Raw genomic sequence first — 17,257 nt, forward strand, 5'->3', positions numbered from 1 at the left:
GGGTCTCCAATCTACTCAAATAGGTGTGTTTCCATTTGGGGAAGAGTCCCTTCTTACCACCTCCTTCTGGGAAATAAAATCGTTTAGCTCCTGCTGAAATCTATATTGTCAAGGAGTTTGCAAGGTGTAGGTATATACTAGAGGTTGTTTTTGGTTTTTGTGCTTGTGTTTAGTATATTCTATTGGAAGGTATTATGGGGGAGAGAGAGAGAGAGATTAAGTGGTGTCTGTAGCTTTTGTAAACAGCTGGGGCTTGGAGCAGAAACTCTTTACACTGTACATTTGAAAGTAGCATCTGGCATAGTGGGAACAACAGAGCTCCAGAGACCCCAGAAGAGGTAAAGTAGGAGAGCTTGTCAGGTTTCTGGTAGTTTTAACGCCAGACCTTAAGAACAGAATTAACCAATGGAGACGAATGAGATTTGCTTTAGTGTCTTAGAAAACACAGCTAATAGGATTTCAGCTGGAGTGAAAAGCATGTGGACTATGATTGAAGAGGCAGGGGTTGGAGATGCTATAAATTAGTTTGAGGCTAGTCGTTCTCAAAGTGTGGTCTTCAGATCATCAGTATCAGTATTACCTGGGAATTTGTTAGGAAGATAAATTCTTGGTCCCCAGCCTAGACTCACTGGATCAGAAATTGAGGGCAGGACCCAAAAATCTATGGTTCAATGAGTCTTCCAGGTGATTCTGATGCATGCTGAAATTGGGGAACCATTATTTTAGGGCATTGGTGCCACTTTTCTTTACTGAGTCACCTTAATGAAGAAGTAGCTTTCATCTGTCCCCACAACTGATTGCTCCAGGCCTGAGAATGAATACATGGGTGGATAGCAGAGCCAAAAAGTAATGACACAACCTGGAAGGGCTTTGCATTTCATTTTCCTAAGACCTGAACTGACCCCCCCTTTTAGGTACTTCGGTTTCTTCCCAAGCCTTAGCTACCTCAGTCTCTATTACTTTTGGTAGAGGCCATCACTTGTTTTTTTCACTGTGGAACTGAGCTGTTCAAAATGGTAGCCACTAGCCACATACGGCTATTTAAATTAAAATGAAATCAAATTAAAAATGTAGTAGCTCAGTCATGATAGCCACATTGCAGTTGTTCAATAGCTACATATGGCTAGGAGCTACTATATTGGACAATACAGATATAGAACACCTTTATTTCTCTAATACTAAACTTGTAAACCTATGAGTAGTTTGCCCGTTTCTGTGGTGTAGATACCCCTACCGTGACTAATTTCAAGCTTTCAACATACCACTGAACATGGAGTTAGTTGCAAAGAGATACACACAATTAACTTTTGAGAGACAAAGTGAATTAGTTCCAAGGTACCAATTTTATGGGAGAAATTCTTCCTTGATGGCAAAAAAAAATGCTGATTCTGTTCTTGATGTTTAAATTTCATTTTACAATGAGACTGGCTTTCCAAGAACACAATATTAATAGCATACTAAAAGTGGCCAATAACTTGGTCACCTTAACTCTGTTTTAGGGATAAGGTAGAACTATACAATATACAATTTAACTTAAGACATCTTTTCCATGTCAATGGGGAAAAATGGATCGTGAAAGAAAAAGTGTCTTTTTTTTTTAATGTTTATTTATTTTTGAGAGAAAGAGAGAGACTGAGTGTGAGTGGAGGAGGGGGCAGAGAGAGGGAGACACAGAATCCAAAGCAGGCTCCAGGCTCTGAGCTGTCAGCACAGACCCTGACACAGGGCTCGAACCCATGAACCATGAGCTCATGACCTGAGCCAAAGTCGGATGCTTAACCGACTGAGCCACCCAGGCACCCCTGGGACCAGTGTCTTATAGTGCCTGTGTACTCAAAGCTAAACCACACAAGATGTTAAGGTGTATATGTTCTAGTCTGAATTTCATATTGAGTCAACAGTGGTGCTTCATTGATTCTTTCTACTAACTGAAGGTGTTCATAATCTTGTCTGGTTGTGCATAGTAAGCCTAGTAGTAACGTCTTGTTTATTAATAGAAACTGGAAGGGTTGTCTTTGATCTGTGAGGTCATGAATGACTTCCAAATATGCTGTTAAAAGTGAACAATGTGCTTGACTTTTAAAATATTTGCCATTTATGAGAAAGAATGAAATCTGGCCTTTTGTAGCAACGTGGATAGAACTGGAGAGTGTTGTGCTAAGTGAAATAAGTCATACAGAGAAAGACAGATACCATATGTTTTCACTCTTATGTGGATCCTGAGAAACTTAACAGAAGACCATGGGGGAGGGGAAGGGGGGGAAGTTACAGACAGGGAGGGAGGCAAACCATGAGAGACTCTTAAATACTGAGAACAAACTGAGGGTTGATGGGGGATGGGAGGAAGGGGAAAGTGGGTGATGGGCATTGAGGAGGGCACCTGTTGGGATGAGCACTGGGTGTTGTATGGAAACCACTTTGACAATAAATTTCATATTTAAAAAAGGATAAAATATTTGCCACTTTTATAGTGCTTAGAAATTCTTTTTGAAAGATGGAAAATTATTCTGTTAAATTACACAAGTTAAACAAAACCCAATTGATATGCAGCCAAGGCTAGTTTTTAAGTATCATGATCAGATTTGGCAAAGATGGTTTTTTTTGACCAGGGCATTATCTAATCTGTGTGTGTGTGTGTGTGTGTGTGTGTGTGTGTGTGTGTGTGTGTGTGGTGACAGTGGAGGTTTATGGTCTTGAATGATGCTTCTGCATCCTTATTTAGCAACTCATCTGTTAGATAAAAGTAAATTTTAGTCCATGGATTTCACACCCCAAATACTTGGAAATGAGAAAGCTAAATCATTCTTATCATATTTCCTTTCTTGAAAAGGAAAATCCCTCAAGTCTGAATGCCTCTGTTGCTAAGACTGTTTGTTAATTATGGTAATCATAATTGGATCAGAATTATTAAACTGATAACCTCAATGAATCCATTTATTTCTGCAGAAAGATGATACACATTTGGGTCAGACTGGGTCATTTTTAGGCCCTTGGGAGTCTGCCATTCTAATGCTGGCCCAGCTCAAGCTGGGTGCCCTTGAATGACACCTGCTAAAAATTCAATCAATAAGTGGTGTCCAAATGTCAGAGAGAGTGATGCGAAGCAGGGACAGGTTGAGACAGTGTGCAGGATTTGATTCTGGGCAGTCAGAGTTTAAATTTGACTTAGAAAAGAAATAAGTCAGCATCTTTAATCCTCAAACATTATATGCCATCTAGTCAGTAGACTTAGTAAAGGTCAAGCAATCAATATGGTTGGCATTAGCAGAGATATGTTATGGGAGATGGTTTTATTCCTTGAAATTGTTTTTTATGTTCCAACATACAAAAAGGTAGGCAGACTGTCAGGTGGAGTAAAATAGAACTTGCATGACAGTGAAATGAACAGATTATTGCTCAAAGGGCTAAATTAAGAGATTCACTGAAATTGAGAAGTAATGGAGGGATCTCAAATGGCTTCCTCATTTGTCTCTGTTAGGGATTTAATATTTTGAATGTGAACCTATCCTTTGGGAAAAATTGGGCTGCCTGATGTGCCATCAATTCAGCAAGATGGAAATACCAAGAGAAGCATAGCATGGTTCGTCATGTTGTTACTCTAATCTTGACTTAAACTAGAAAAAAAAAAAAAGAAAAAAAACATGAGTAAGTTTTTACCCTTGTTACTTGCAAAATCACTTGGAACATAGTAAAGGAAAGATAATTAATGAAAATATTAGATTCTCCTGTTAAATTATATTTGCAGATATGCAAACTGAGGGGAGAGGGGTCATATATTTTCCATTTATATATTATTTCTAGACAGGTAGTAGAACAGTTATGGAATGAAAAAAGATGAATAAGAAATGGAGAAGGAAGGAAAAATGATTTGGTTAAAAACCTAGTCATTTGAGAACTGAGGAGTCATTATATGAACATATTCAAATAAGAGAATTCATCAAGGCCATTCAAAAGTCAAAAGCTGAAAGCCCTCCTCCCACACTCACACACAAAAAAAGAGTTCTTAGTTCCTTTCTTCAAGTAAAAAAATTTTCAGATGGTGTATGTGTTTTGATTTTTCACCCAGAAAGACTGCAATTGATCAAGAAATCTATGTACCCTAATTTTTAAGATCTTATTATATCACACATATGTGGAATTAAAAAATTTTTAGATGTTTATAGATATGTATACATTTTTAAAATTTAATTTATTTTTTAAATTTATATCCAAGTTAGCGTATAGTGCAACAATGATTTCAGGAGTCGATTCCTTAATGCCCCTTACCCGTTTAACCCATCCCCCCTCCCACAACCCCTCCAGTAACCCTCTGTTTGTTCTCCATATTTAAAAGTCTCTTACGTTTTTGTCACCCTCCCTGTTTTTATATTATTTTTGTTTCCTTTCCCTTACGTTCATCTGTTTTGTATCTTAAAGTCCTCATATGAAGTCATATGATATTTGTCTTTCTCTGACTAATTTCACTTAGCATAAAACCCTCCAGTTCCATCCACATACTTGCAAATGGCAAGATTTCGTTCTTTTTGATTGCTGAGTGATACTCCATTTTGTGTGTGTGTGTGTGTGTGTGTGTGTGTGTGTGTGTGTGTGTACATCTTCTTTCTCCTTTCACCCATCAATGAACATTTGGGCTCTTTCCATACTTTGGCTATTGTTGATAGTGCTGCTATAAACACTGGAGTGCAGCCTACTTTTTTCTGACTGCCCACTTCCTTACTCAATACCCTTAATCCAGACTAATCACTCATTATGTCCTTTATTCTTTTCAGGTTAGGTGGGCTCCTCATGAAATAAAAGATCCTATTATGACTACTGCTTGTATCATTTTCATTCTTGGTTAATTATTAGGATTTCCTGATGGCAAAGATTGCAGGACTACCAGCAACGTAATACATTTTTTTTCATGGTAGAAAAAAACACTATCTCATATTATATATAATATTTCATGTTATATGTAATATTTCATATTGTATGTAATTCATATTTCAATATTTATAATGTTTATATATTTTTGAGAGAGACAGAGCATGAGTGGGGGAGGGGCAGAGAGAGAGGGAGACACAGAATCCGAAGCAAGCTCCAGGCTCTGAGCCAAAGTTGGACACTTAACTGACTGAGCCACCCAGACACTCCTTTACTTTATTTTTGATAGACAGAGAGAGACAGAGCACAAGTGGGGGAGGGGCAGAGAGAGAAGGAGACAGAATCCGAAGCACGCTCCAGGCTCTGAGCTGTCAGCACAGAGCCTGATGCAAGGCCCCAACTCACAAACTGTGAGATTATGACCTGAGTCAGGGAAGTTGGACGCTTAACGCCACCCAGGCGCTCCCAGACGCCCCTTTAGATGTATATTTTTTGACCAAAGGTTGTGACATAGTGGGAGACAACATCAGTGACATTTTTCTGCTTTTTCTTAGATCTGAGACTGCTCTAGAATGAAGTTGGGACCAGTTATCAATGAGAAATTGATGGTCTTAAGTGGTAATTTATGTCAGATCCAAAGGCTCTGATACAATAGCTTCAGGTAGCTGGGGTGTTCCAGATTTCACATGTAGAAAAGTTATTCTCAAGGTTGAAGAATTTCCTTTTTATTCAATCTTACCAGGACAATCTAGAGAGCACCGGTTGTAGTCCATCCATTGAGAAGAGTATATGTGAAGAAAGAGCATGCTGGGAATGTGGAGAGTTCCCAGCCAGTTTTATTTTCTGGGCCATGATTCCCGTCGTGCCTCCAAGTCTTTAACCTGTCCCTGTATCTACACCTTTTGCCCTAAGGCTGCATTTCCTCCAATACAAAGAGTCTACTTCCTTTGAATGTGGACATATCCTATGAATTGCTTTGGCCCATGGAATGTAGAAGTGACAGCATGCTGTATCTGAGCCTGGGTCTCAAAAGGCATCGTGTTTCTCATATGTTCACTTGCTGAGCACACTGCCATGAGAACAATACTGGCCCAGCCTGATGGGTGGTGTGGACATAGTCTCATCGGCCCCAGACATATGAGAGAGTCTAGGCAATACCAACAGCAAGGCCATTCTGGTTGACAACCCGAGACACGAGAGCAATAAATGCTTAATCCTGGATGCTATTGAGGTGTAGAGGTTGTTATGCAGCACTATTGTGGCAAGAGATAACTGATATGGAGGCACAAGTTTCCAGATAGACTGAAAGTGGAGAGTTCTGAGTAATTCTTCAAGGAACCCTCGATGCTTTGTTAAAATAAATAAGAAGACCTTGAAGTAACAGGCTTGCTTAGCCCAATCACCCCCCACCCCCAGGAGGCATTTGTCTAACTGAGTTGATTTGACCTGGGGGCAAAGGTTTCAGCCCTCTGTTTGGTAATATCAGTATGCAAATATATTTGTGTCCCTCCAAATGTGACAGATACACAGGTGTCTAGAAGTTATCAACTTAATACTCACACGGGACCTCCTGGTGTCTAGAAGTTATCAACTTAATACTCACACGGGACCTCCTGGTGTCAGTATTCTCTAGCAAGGAGCTTAGAAGTGGTTTAATAATGGCCATGGACTCATCTGTCTTTGCCATCAAGGCAGAATGAGCAAATTTTCCAATAGGATGTATTTGGGGAATTTAAATACATATTCTTTTCTTTTCTTTTTTTTTTTTTTAATTGCCAGGCCTATTTCAGATATATATGGAATCCATCAGTGTGCTCTCCTTTAAAGACTGCCATTGAATTGTCTTCTGGCTTTTAGTTCTGCTTCTTCCCCTTACTATAGAAAACAATGGAATTTTGTGAAAGCCCCAGGGGCTTTTGAATCTGAGAGGGACAAGCTTTTACCTCTGAAGAGCAGGGGAATTTGATTGAAAATAGAGGCTGCTTATGATTCATTCAGGGGAATTTTTCCTCTCCATCATCTTATTTGCCTAGTGATTTGATCCTATGTGGCTCTTCAGAGCCCACTGTGAGATGATTTGCTTCAGCTGCACTGGATCCTTTTCAAATATTTTCCAAGGACAAGCACCCTCCCTACAGGTTTCCTCGGCTGCAATGATTGTCTTGTCTGGGGATTGTATTCTGATTAATTTAACTTTTAGCTTCCTTACTGCTTCAGTGGATTCCAAATTTGTCATGGTTTAAAAAAAAAAATTCTCTGGGGAAGTTTCATGAAAGAAGTTGGTGAGAACAGGGCTTAGGATTTATTCTGCTGAGCAACGTTTAGAATGTGGCAGGGGGCTGAGAGGCACAGAGAAGAAGAATGGAAGGGGTGCCAAATTCTTCCTGATGCATGTTCATAGGTCAGGCATAATTCTGTTCTGCAGAAATTTCAGTGATCATTGCTCTGCACAGAGGTGCTCCTGCCAATTGAGCAGAAAGCAGCGAAGAGCATGCAATATGCGACTGCAGCCAGCAGGGGGCGGGAGCGCCACAGCCATAAGCCACAATCTCTAGGGAAGTTGCTTGGACCAGGTATTGCGCGCCGTTCTGGAAGCCAGCTGGTTCTGAACTCAGTGCAAGCCTTTCTTTTTGAAAGATTTTTTGCCGTCACTGAATCTCTTCTGCTGACAGTATAGGCAGTAGAGTCAGTATGTCTGGATTTGAAACCCGGTGGCTGCCTTTGTCAGCTTTGTCATCTCTATGTACCTCAGTCTTTCTTATCTGAAATATGGGAAAAGAGCATTCGTCCTGAGGATGATTGAGCTGACTTATGTAATGTAGTTGGAACAATGCCTGGCTCTTAAGTACTTGATCGATATTAGCTAATAATAGTATAGCCTTTCCCTTTGCTCTCCACCTCCCTTCCTCCCATGTCTGAATGTAAAAGCAAATTCGTGTAGCAATAGGTTATGCATGCTGACTTCTCTTCATTTTCCAAAACTCATCACAAAAACACAAAACCAGCTCCGTGGCATTTTCTGCCAAAAATGCTTATGCTAAATCTAATAATGAGAAAATATCAAACAAAACCAAATTGAGGGACGTTCTACCAAATAACTAGATTGTGTGCTTCAAAAATGACAAGGTCAGGAAAGACAAAGGAACAGTTCCAGACTGTAGGGTCCTAAATGGACAACTGAATGCAGTGCATGAGCTGGGAACTTATTTTGCTATAAAGTATATGTTGGGGCAATTGGTGAAATTTGAATAAGGTCTGTAGTTAAGACAGTAGTATGAGATAGTATTAATTTCACAATTTTGCTAATTGTAAACTATGGAAGAGAATGTCCTTGCTTTTAGGAAATACACACTGGAGTATCTAAGAGTAAAGGGGGCATAATTTCTGTAAATTGCTCTTAAATGACTTTAAAAATGTATGTATGTATATATACATATATATACACACATATATATGATATATATATATATCATATATGAGAGACCATATTTGTTAGAACATTTAGCACATCTGGAGAAAGGGTGTATGAGAATCCTTTGTGCCATTCATGCAACTTTTTTTGTAAGCCTGAAACCATATGAAAGTACAAAATAAAAAAAAAACCATAAATAAAAATAAAATCCCTCATCTTAGATGCCTTCTTCACTAAGAAATTTTTCTGATGTTCACCTGCCCTGGCTCTTAAGTGGTGTAGATGCTTCCGCCCTGTGTGCCCTTGACCTGTGGCCTGTCACAACAGTTACACTATATTGTAACTGCCTGCTTATGTCATTAAACCGTGAGCCCCGCTAAAAAAGGAAGGGACTCTCTTTTATTGTTCATCTTTGTATCACCTGAGCCTAGCTAATACCTGGCACAGAGAGGAAACTCATCATGGATTTGTTGAACGATAAGGTAGTGGAACTTGGCCTTATATCCAAGGTTTGATTTTCTAGGGGCCTGTTGTGAATTTTAGGCTTGCTTTTTAGGTTTTGTAGCAGGGATGAAGCTCTGGTTTGGGACTTAGCACATCTAGTCGGGAAGCTGAGTTCTGTCATAGTGCACACGAGAGAGTCTGTTTAGTTTATTTATACCTTAGCTTGGAGATACTGTGAAGATAGAATTTGAGCTCTTTGAAAGAAAGCCAAATGATCGGTGGACTCTCTTTGTCTAGGTGTTTAGTTGGAGGAAATTCCACTGTTTATGGTCAAAGCCAAGTGTGTTCAGTATTAAAAGAACCATGTTTTTTCTTAAAATGTGGCCCCTGAATGCAGGCCACATTTCATGTGGTGTGCAATGAAGAGACAGCGATCTGAGCTGGCTGCAGAATTGACCGTAAGGGCATTAGTGAGAAGTGTGTGTGCTCACGGGGGCTTCCTACTTGTTCCCTATTTTATGGGTAATGTTTGGGATATATAAAGGGAAGGTTTGTCTGTGCATAATGAGCTGATGTTAAAATGCAGTGTTATAAAGATGCACCTCACTTCTTTATTTGATTTCCATATTAACTTACTCTCTTAGGAGGGTCTGCATTGTGGTCACTGTTTCCCCGCTATTCTTCTCTAATATTAACTTTCATGCTAGATATTTTGCTATTTGGAGAAGACAACAGTGCAAGAGATAATCAGTATAACTTTTATCTTTGCTAGGAGCCACAGAAGCCTATGTAGAAAAAGTCCAAATGTGAGCCCGTGACTCCGGAGGAGGAAACTCAACTACAGACTGTAAGGACTGGGAAGCCAAACCACGTTTCCTGCTGAGGTTTTTTTAGGTGTAATCTGGAGGGCTGGGGCTGCAGCATGTGTTTATGTAGACTCTGTAGGAGTCTCTATGAGGGAGGAAAATTGGATATAGAGGCTCTGGTCAGTATGAATCAGCGAGGAAGAACTCTAGCTCCCCACACCACAAAAATAATTCCCTCGTGCATCCCACCAATCAGAGATTCATTTGGAATAACAGGTTCTGCTGAAAACTGCAATGCAAGTTAAGACTCCTACCACCAGTGTGAATTGGTTTTAACCAGGCATTTTCATTGCCTCTCCTCTAACACCTAGCTGAGGAGATGAAATAGTTAGTGGGCTCGTTTGGAGGAGGAGATAGTTTGGAAAGGGGGCTGACCAGGGGAAAATGCCGAAGCGGGATGCTTCGGAAAGCTGCAAACAGTGTCTTAGCTCTTGGAGTTTGGGGAACAGAGGCAGGGAGAGGAGAAGTGGTCAAGGCCCCAGAAAGAAAAGGATGCAGTGGCCAAGACGGATGTTGACCACACAGTAATGGTAGCAGGAATCCCGCTTAGCATGTCACCAAGTAACGGGTAGGTCATGGTCCTGGAATTGTCTGCCTTGAAGAATTACCTGGCTTGTTTCTCTCAAAAAATGAACTCTCTCAATGATATGTATATATCAGTGTTTATCTTGGGATAAAGTATACCTATGTTATTGATCAGTGAACACTTAATTAAACATATAACGTTCCTGACACCTTTGCTGTGCCAGCTGACACTTGTCTAGGATCTTACCCCCTGGAACTTAATTTCTCAACAACGTTTGCAGAGTACTTTGACAAAACTAATTTCCACTGAACTTTAAAAATAAAAGGAACAAATTCCGGAGCAACCAACTGAATAATTCTGTTACAGGAACCATCACTATAAATGGCTCATTTATCTAAATGGCATTCAGTCTCACATGGGCATTCAGGATTTTTAAGACAGACAATGGCTATTTCTCCAAACCCTAAAAATCCCATAAGATAGGGGCAGCAGGCAGAAAGCTTTTGTTCTTGTCAAAATCAGTCTCGACTTCGGTGTATTGCGGTGGCTACATGTCATTGTCATATTCTTGTCCACTCAGGCAGATGCCTTTGGTCCACGTAGCCACAATTCTAGAACAAGGAGCCTTTACAGTATAAACCAAACAGCTGAAGAGTGTACAGATCAGAGCTCAGAATTAGAAAGAGAGGCACCTGGCTGACTCAGTTGGTAGAGCACGCGACTCTTGATCTTGGGGTCGTGAGTTCATGCCCCGTGTTAGGTGTAGAGATTACTTAAAAATCAAATTTAAAAAGTAGGAAGAAAGGAGCCAAGAAATGGCTTGGAGGAACTGGGACTTGCTGAGGGCTTTATGGGGAGGGAGAGAAAGAGAGAAAATCTGTAGGGAATGAATAATAGGGCACAGCAGGCAAATATTCTTGCTCCCCGATTTTCCCCAATAGTCTCTCAGGGTGACTTATTAGAGGAAATAGACTCTTTTGGGGGAGAAATAAAGGTTTATACAAGGCCGGTAAATACATTTATGGGCCATCTGAGTCCTCTTTCTCTGTCATTGCCTTTATTCAGGTGTATGTCTTCTGTCCTCTGGACAGCTACAACCATCCTGTGGCCTCGCCCTGAGCCTTCAGAGCCGTCCCCTACTCTACCACAGGGAAGTTTTTTCTAAAATGCAAGTATTATTGTTTGACAGCCCTGCTTAAAAGCTTTCAGTGACTTTTTATTTTCTGTGGACTATATCACAAGGTTTATAGCATTAAGAAGCTTCATATTCTTTTCCTCCAACCTTATCTCTTATGACTTCCCTTTATTAGTTCTAGCTTCATGGAATTTTTATAATTCATGTCTAAGCTTTCTTACACATGCCTGACAAACCACTGCTCTACCTTCCAGAGGCAAAATCAGGAATTTTTTTCATCTTTGGAAGCCCAGTCCTCATAGCCATACCTCCTAATTCCAAAAAGTTGAAGTGAGTATATTCACTGAGGTTGCCGGTCTACCTAGCATACGTATCTAACTGCATTTTTTCCTACAACCTATTGCAATTGTTTTTGCATTTATCGCACATGCTAGATTTTCACCTTCTTCGAGGTTAATATCTCATTGATTTATTTTTGTAGCTGTAACACATGGCACATAATAAATGCTTAACAATTGTCTATTGGATCAATGAATGAACTGTTCATGCTTAAATCCCAGTATTTAGTTAGTAGCTCTATAAGTGAAGCTAAAGACTATTTGCCTGAAGTCAGCCCAGCCCCGGGCTGGGTCCTTGTGGGGGTTGGGAAGTGAGGGAACACTGGCTGGAGAGAAGGGTTCATTCAATACAGATGTGGGTTCATTTTTTTAGGAAAAAATAAACAATAGCTGGTGGGAGCGTCATTATTACTGATTGGGAGAGATTCATGATATGGAAAAATAATTACTGTTAGGTTAAGTAATGGGCACGGGAAATATATCATAGTAGAGGCAGCCATGCGCATGTTTTTGGATCGGGATGAAATATATGGAAATAGTAGAATTAGGTAAACATGAGTTGGTTCTCAACCATATGGAGAAGGAGACAGGTGGCATCTGGGATGAGTTTGTGTAGAGAACAAAGACCGTGATCTTTTTTTTTTTTTTTATGTCTGATCTTATTTGTTACTCTTAGAAAATTTTGGGTTTTTTTTAAGTTTTTAGAAAATGTTTATTTATTTTTGAGAGAGAAAGAGAGAGGCAGAGGCAGAGAGAGAAGGAGAGAAAGGATCTGAACCAGGGTCTGTGCTAACAGCAAAGAGCCCTATTTGGGGCTCAAACTCATGAACCATGAGATCATGACCTGAGCTGAAGTCGGACTCTCAACCGGCTGAGCCACCCAGGCACCCTGAAAAGTCTCGTTTTTGACTGGACTCAGACTGAAAGGTAGAAGCTCTCAGGGAGGACAGCCCCTGTCTCTTGGCAATCTGTCCCTGGCATTTTTCTTTGGCCTTCTTTATTCTCTTGGCCAGAAATTTAGCATATTCTGTAGTGTCTTCCTTATTTTACTTCATATGCTGTTTCTTCAGAGAAATGCGCCATTTAGGTAGATTACACACGGAGTAACAAGATGCTGAATCTTGGGCACTTTGGTTGTAGGTTTCTTACCTTCTTTATTTAGGGGCTTTCTCACAACATACTGGTGGACATCGTCTTCTTTAGAGGGACTGAAAAGTTTGTGGCTTCTGCTAGCTTTTTTAGGTGAGCTCTTTAGGGGCTCTTTAGGCCCCAGGTGATGAGGCCCCATAGTATCAGGGGTCCAGGAATGTCCTTCTCACCTTTTGTGCAAGGACCAAGTTGAGAACATTGAGATTGGCATTCACAGTGCAACCCCAGACAGATTTGTGCTTTCTTTCTCCAGTCCTCCTTCGTCTGTATGAGGAATGCCTCTTACTCAGCAGCAGGTGGACACGGCCGTGGGTCAAGACGCTCTGCCTCATGGAGAAGCCTGGTTTGTCGTTGCCACCACTAAGTCAGACCGTGTAACCCTTCCGTTCTTCACCCACAGCATCAGCAGCAACTTCTGTGGCCATTCGCTTCTTACAAAAGCTACGGGGTTTGCATTCATCATCCACATTGATGAGTTTCTGGTAGCCAGTAGCTGGAAAAGAGTTGTTCAGCTTCTTCCCAAAGCAGCCTGCCGCCTCTGAGGTGCCACAACAAAGAGCGACTGTGATCCTATTTTTTTACCGCATCAGGACTCTCCTCCCCAAATATGAGGAACCTCCTCACACTATGCAGCAATGTCTCGGTGACGATGAGCAATAAAGGTTCATGAATTTTCTATTTATCGGTGCTGTAACAGCTGCTACAGTTAGAGGCTCACAGCTTGGTACCTCAGCTGTATACAACTTTCTGACCCAGTGTGTAGCTCTTCAAAAGATACTTTATAATGAAAATTTTCAAACATACAAAATAGACAGATTTTACCCATGTGCCCATGACCTAGTTTTAACAAATATCCATGTTTTGTGGTCCTTTTTAATGACATATTTTAAAGCAAACTCTAGACTCATATTGCTTCAGACATCAGTATGTCATGATGTGTCTCTAACTGATAAAGATATCAAAAATAATATAACCACCAAGCCATTTTCACATCCAGGGTTGCTTTAAACACGTGCCAGGACTTATTCCCTTCCTTTCCCCTCATCCCACTTGTCTGTCAGGCTGTACATACTGGGCCCCATTATGCCCCAGCTTTGTCTTTCTGAGGGCGGAACCAGCCATTGTACCCATTCTCGTGTGCGAGCAGTCTTCCATTTGCAAAAACACCATCTATGAAGAATGAAGTTTCCTGGCATTTGCCTTTGTTCAGCCCGTACCTGATATTTTAATTAGCAAAAAGATGTATTCAATCTGCACACTAATCTAGCACTGTTTCGTGTTACCTCTCCCTGATATGACAGAAAGGTTCATTTTTAAAAATCAGAGAGTGCATTTAAAGACCTTAGAGGAGGAAAGAACGTGGAGAGATAGTAGGGAATTTCAATTTATCAGAACTTCTGTTTTGATTTTTAGTTCAGAAGCCAGGGTCTTGAGATTTAGATCTTACCCATGAGAGGATGCTTTTAGAAGTTTTATAAGTGATGTTTAGGATAATGATAATAATCACTTTTGCAATTTATTTTTCTTAAGAAAGCCGGTGGGAATGAATCCCTTGTTGAGAGTATAGTATGGAGTTTCTAGACTAGCCCACAAGCTCCATCAGAGCACATATCTAATTATCTTGTACATTGCACTGGTGATTGCCCCTGGTGTTCTACAAGTTCTAAGCATAGTAATTTCCCTGTGAGTGTATGTTGAATGAACAAAGATAATGTAGTTTTTCCTCCATTTAAGATGTCATGTTAGCGAGGCTGAGATCTAGCAAGATCTATGAACTATTCCTTTCCCTCCAGCAGAAGCCACAGATGTTGACTTCATCCTGTGCTCCTGACTCATCTCCTCCCCGGTCTTTGGTTTGGATTGTATCTCTCCTTCACAGCTTCTCTGGTATGCAGCTGCCATCCTTTATTAGCACATGACTGACCCAGCATCTGTGCTTTCTTACTGAATACAGAGCAGGGAGAGAAAAGCAAGAACTCTCCCATTTCCACTCTACCACAAGCTTATCTTTAGGGAGGGATGATGTGGGTACCAAGAGGGAGAAAGAGAATGAAGTGGGTGGAGACATTTGAGTGGTTTGTGTAAGAGATTAAGCAGCGATTGCAAATGGGAGTCATGGTTATGGGCCACGCTGTCCTCCTGAGTTTTTAAGATCAGAGGGCACCATTTACTCAGATTTACTCACCATTTACTCATAATATCAGAAATGAGGTGCTCCTCGCATGGGGATTTTTCTACTTTTTAGAGAAAAATTGCTCTCATTTGTTGGTAACATGTAGGGATAGAAAGGAAGAAGTCTGTTAGTTTCAATGATTGCATCTAGCATAGTTTCTCTTGCATTCCTAGGACTGTAGCCTTTGTTGGTAAAACCTGCACGAAGATGTTTGCATGGATGAACACCTGCCAGTTCAGATCATTTGGCTTTTTTTTTTTTTCTGAAGGTGTGAGAAGATGGGTTGAAGGGTGACTGGGTGGGAATGGCTTGTAAAGAAGACCTGTTAACTGTAAATTTTTGAGAAATGAATCGTGACTTTGTTGCTTTACTTCATTTATACAAATTTACAAACAAGATATGGTTTCAGGAAAACTGGCAGCAAAAAAAAAAGAAAAAAAAAAGAAAATATGACTCCTAGCTTTTGCATCATATCTTTTTTTGACTCTTCATCTTCACTATTTGTAGTTGCTGGTCTAATAACTTTAATAGTTGCTGGTTTAAGTCTGTTAACCAGGGTATGCTGATTGCAGTGACCATCAGACCTCAAATATGTTTCAAACATAATAGAAGCTTATTTTTTGTTAATGGAATAGTAATGGGAATGTGCACAAGTGAGCACATAGCACTCCTCTACTGTCATTTAGGGACACAGGCTAACCAAGGCTCTGCCATGGAGAGGCTTTGAAATGTTCCCAGGTTTTCTTTTTCTTTCTCCTTTCTAGTTTGTATAGAAAAGAACAAATTTGTGTCAACTTTGGAAGTGGGATACATAATTTCTCCTTGTATTCCCTGGGTTAGAATTCAGTTGCATGGGCATATCTGACTTCAAAGGAGTCTGAATAATGTACTTATCTAATGTAGGTTCTCTAGAAAACAGAATCTGAGGCAAGGACTAGGTGTTGATGTTTTTTATGAGAGATACGAGTCCAGGGCAGCAAGAGTGAGAGAAAAGGAAGTGAGGCAGGGAAGGATGGTAAGCAGGGCGAGGTAACATACAGGCTATTACTTCACAGGAAGTTGAAAGAGATAGCAAGTCACTTAGCAGGTCAACCCACTTGGCCAGGCTGCATGGTGAAATCACTACTGAGAATGTTCCATCGGAGGGAGAAAAGGAAAGAGAACTTATCTACCTGGTTCTTTTCCATCTCTTTGCTCTTCCTGGTCAAGGTTTGCACCACAGTTTGCCCTTCAGCACTACTGGTGTGCACCGTCCAGCATCTTCAGCAGCTTCTTAGAAGCCAGAACAAATGCTCTTTGGTGTGGCATTTCATCTGAATCTCAGTTAGAAAGAGGCAGGAGAATATGGGGACTCCAGTGTGGCTGGTTGGTCTCAAGTAACAAAAATTCTGAGTATGTTGGTTGTGATAGAAGAGATAAGGCAGGAAGGTCAGTGAAAAGCTACTACTGCTTCTTCAGTGGGTCCTGAGGCTGTAATACTTCTCATTTTTCTCCTCCACCATCCCGCATAGAGTTCCTCACCTTGTGCAAGTACTCTCACTGGTATGCTTGCCTAGTGGGGTGACCCAGACCCCAGACTGAGGATTTTAAGTCCTTTGTTGTCCTGTGTTACTGGATAATAGTTGTTCTAATTGGCCAATGACAGTTAGTAGTGGGTGTAGAGATACTGTTCTGAATAATAGTAAGTATTCACGATAACCACACTTCTGGTTTTGTGGAGAAAGAATTTATTGATTATAAGGGAAAGGGAATATAAGGAATTAAACAATTATATAGTAAACATATAGAGGGAGAGAAGTACAGAGAAGAACAAAGAAGGCTTAATACATCAAATCAAGTACTTAACAACATCCAAACTTCTGACTGGGGAAGCCCCACATTGAACAGCCCGGTTGGAGTCCCGATTGAGGGGACAATCTGGGTTGTGATTTATGGTTAGTCATTAAGTTTGCCTATGTGCAGTCCTGAGCGAGCTGGATTTTTGGTTTCTTTTATTATATCTCACAGTTCTAAGAGTCTGGGCATCTGCATATTCCTCTTCCCCGCCTAATCCATTCCAGGGGACCAGCCTGGTCTGGCTCAAGTTGGTGAGGCATGGTAATCCCACTTGGCGTCAGGAACAGAAGGGCCAGTTCTGACCCCCAGGCCAGATATGGAGTACAAGTCAACTAAGCGCCCCCCTTGATTGTGTATATGTGGCTCTGGGAAAAAATGCATGACAAGTCACATAAACAATTTCTGTACAAAACACATACTAAGAGATGTCTTAGTGAATGTCTGTATTTTTACATACTGTGTAGAAGCAACCCTAAGATCTCATGGTAATCAAGGTTGATTATCTCAGCCAGTAC

The 17,257-nt window shown here is 40.7% G+C and overlaps 1 long non-coding RNA gene across 1 annotated transcript; it reads left to right on the forward strand.

The window, feature by feature from the left end:
* Window positions 1-9,042: 9,042 nt before the first annotated feature.
* On the forward strand, window positions 9,043-13,271 carry LOC113599790 (uncharacterized). Its single transcript, XR_003420681.2, has 3 exons — window positions 9,043-9,566; window positions 11,177-11,576; window positions 12,987-13,271. It is a non-coding gene; the product is annotated as an uncharacterized LOC113599790 (long non-coding RNA).
* The last annotated feature ends 3,986 nt before the right edge of the window (window positions 13,272-17,257 follow it).

This window comes from Acinonyx jubatus, chromosome C2, assembly GCF_027475565.1.
Source record: "Acinonyx jubatus isolate Ajub_Pintada_27869175 chromosome C2, VMU_Ajub_asm_v1.0, whole genome shotgun sequence".
NCBI classification, from domain to species: Eukaryota; Metazoa; Chordata; class Mammalia; order Carnivora; family Felidae; genus Acinonyx; species Acinonyx jubatus.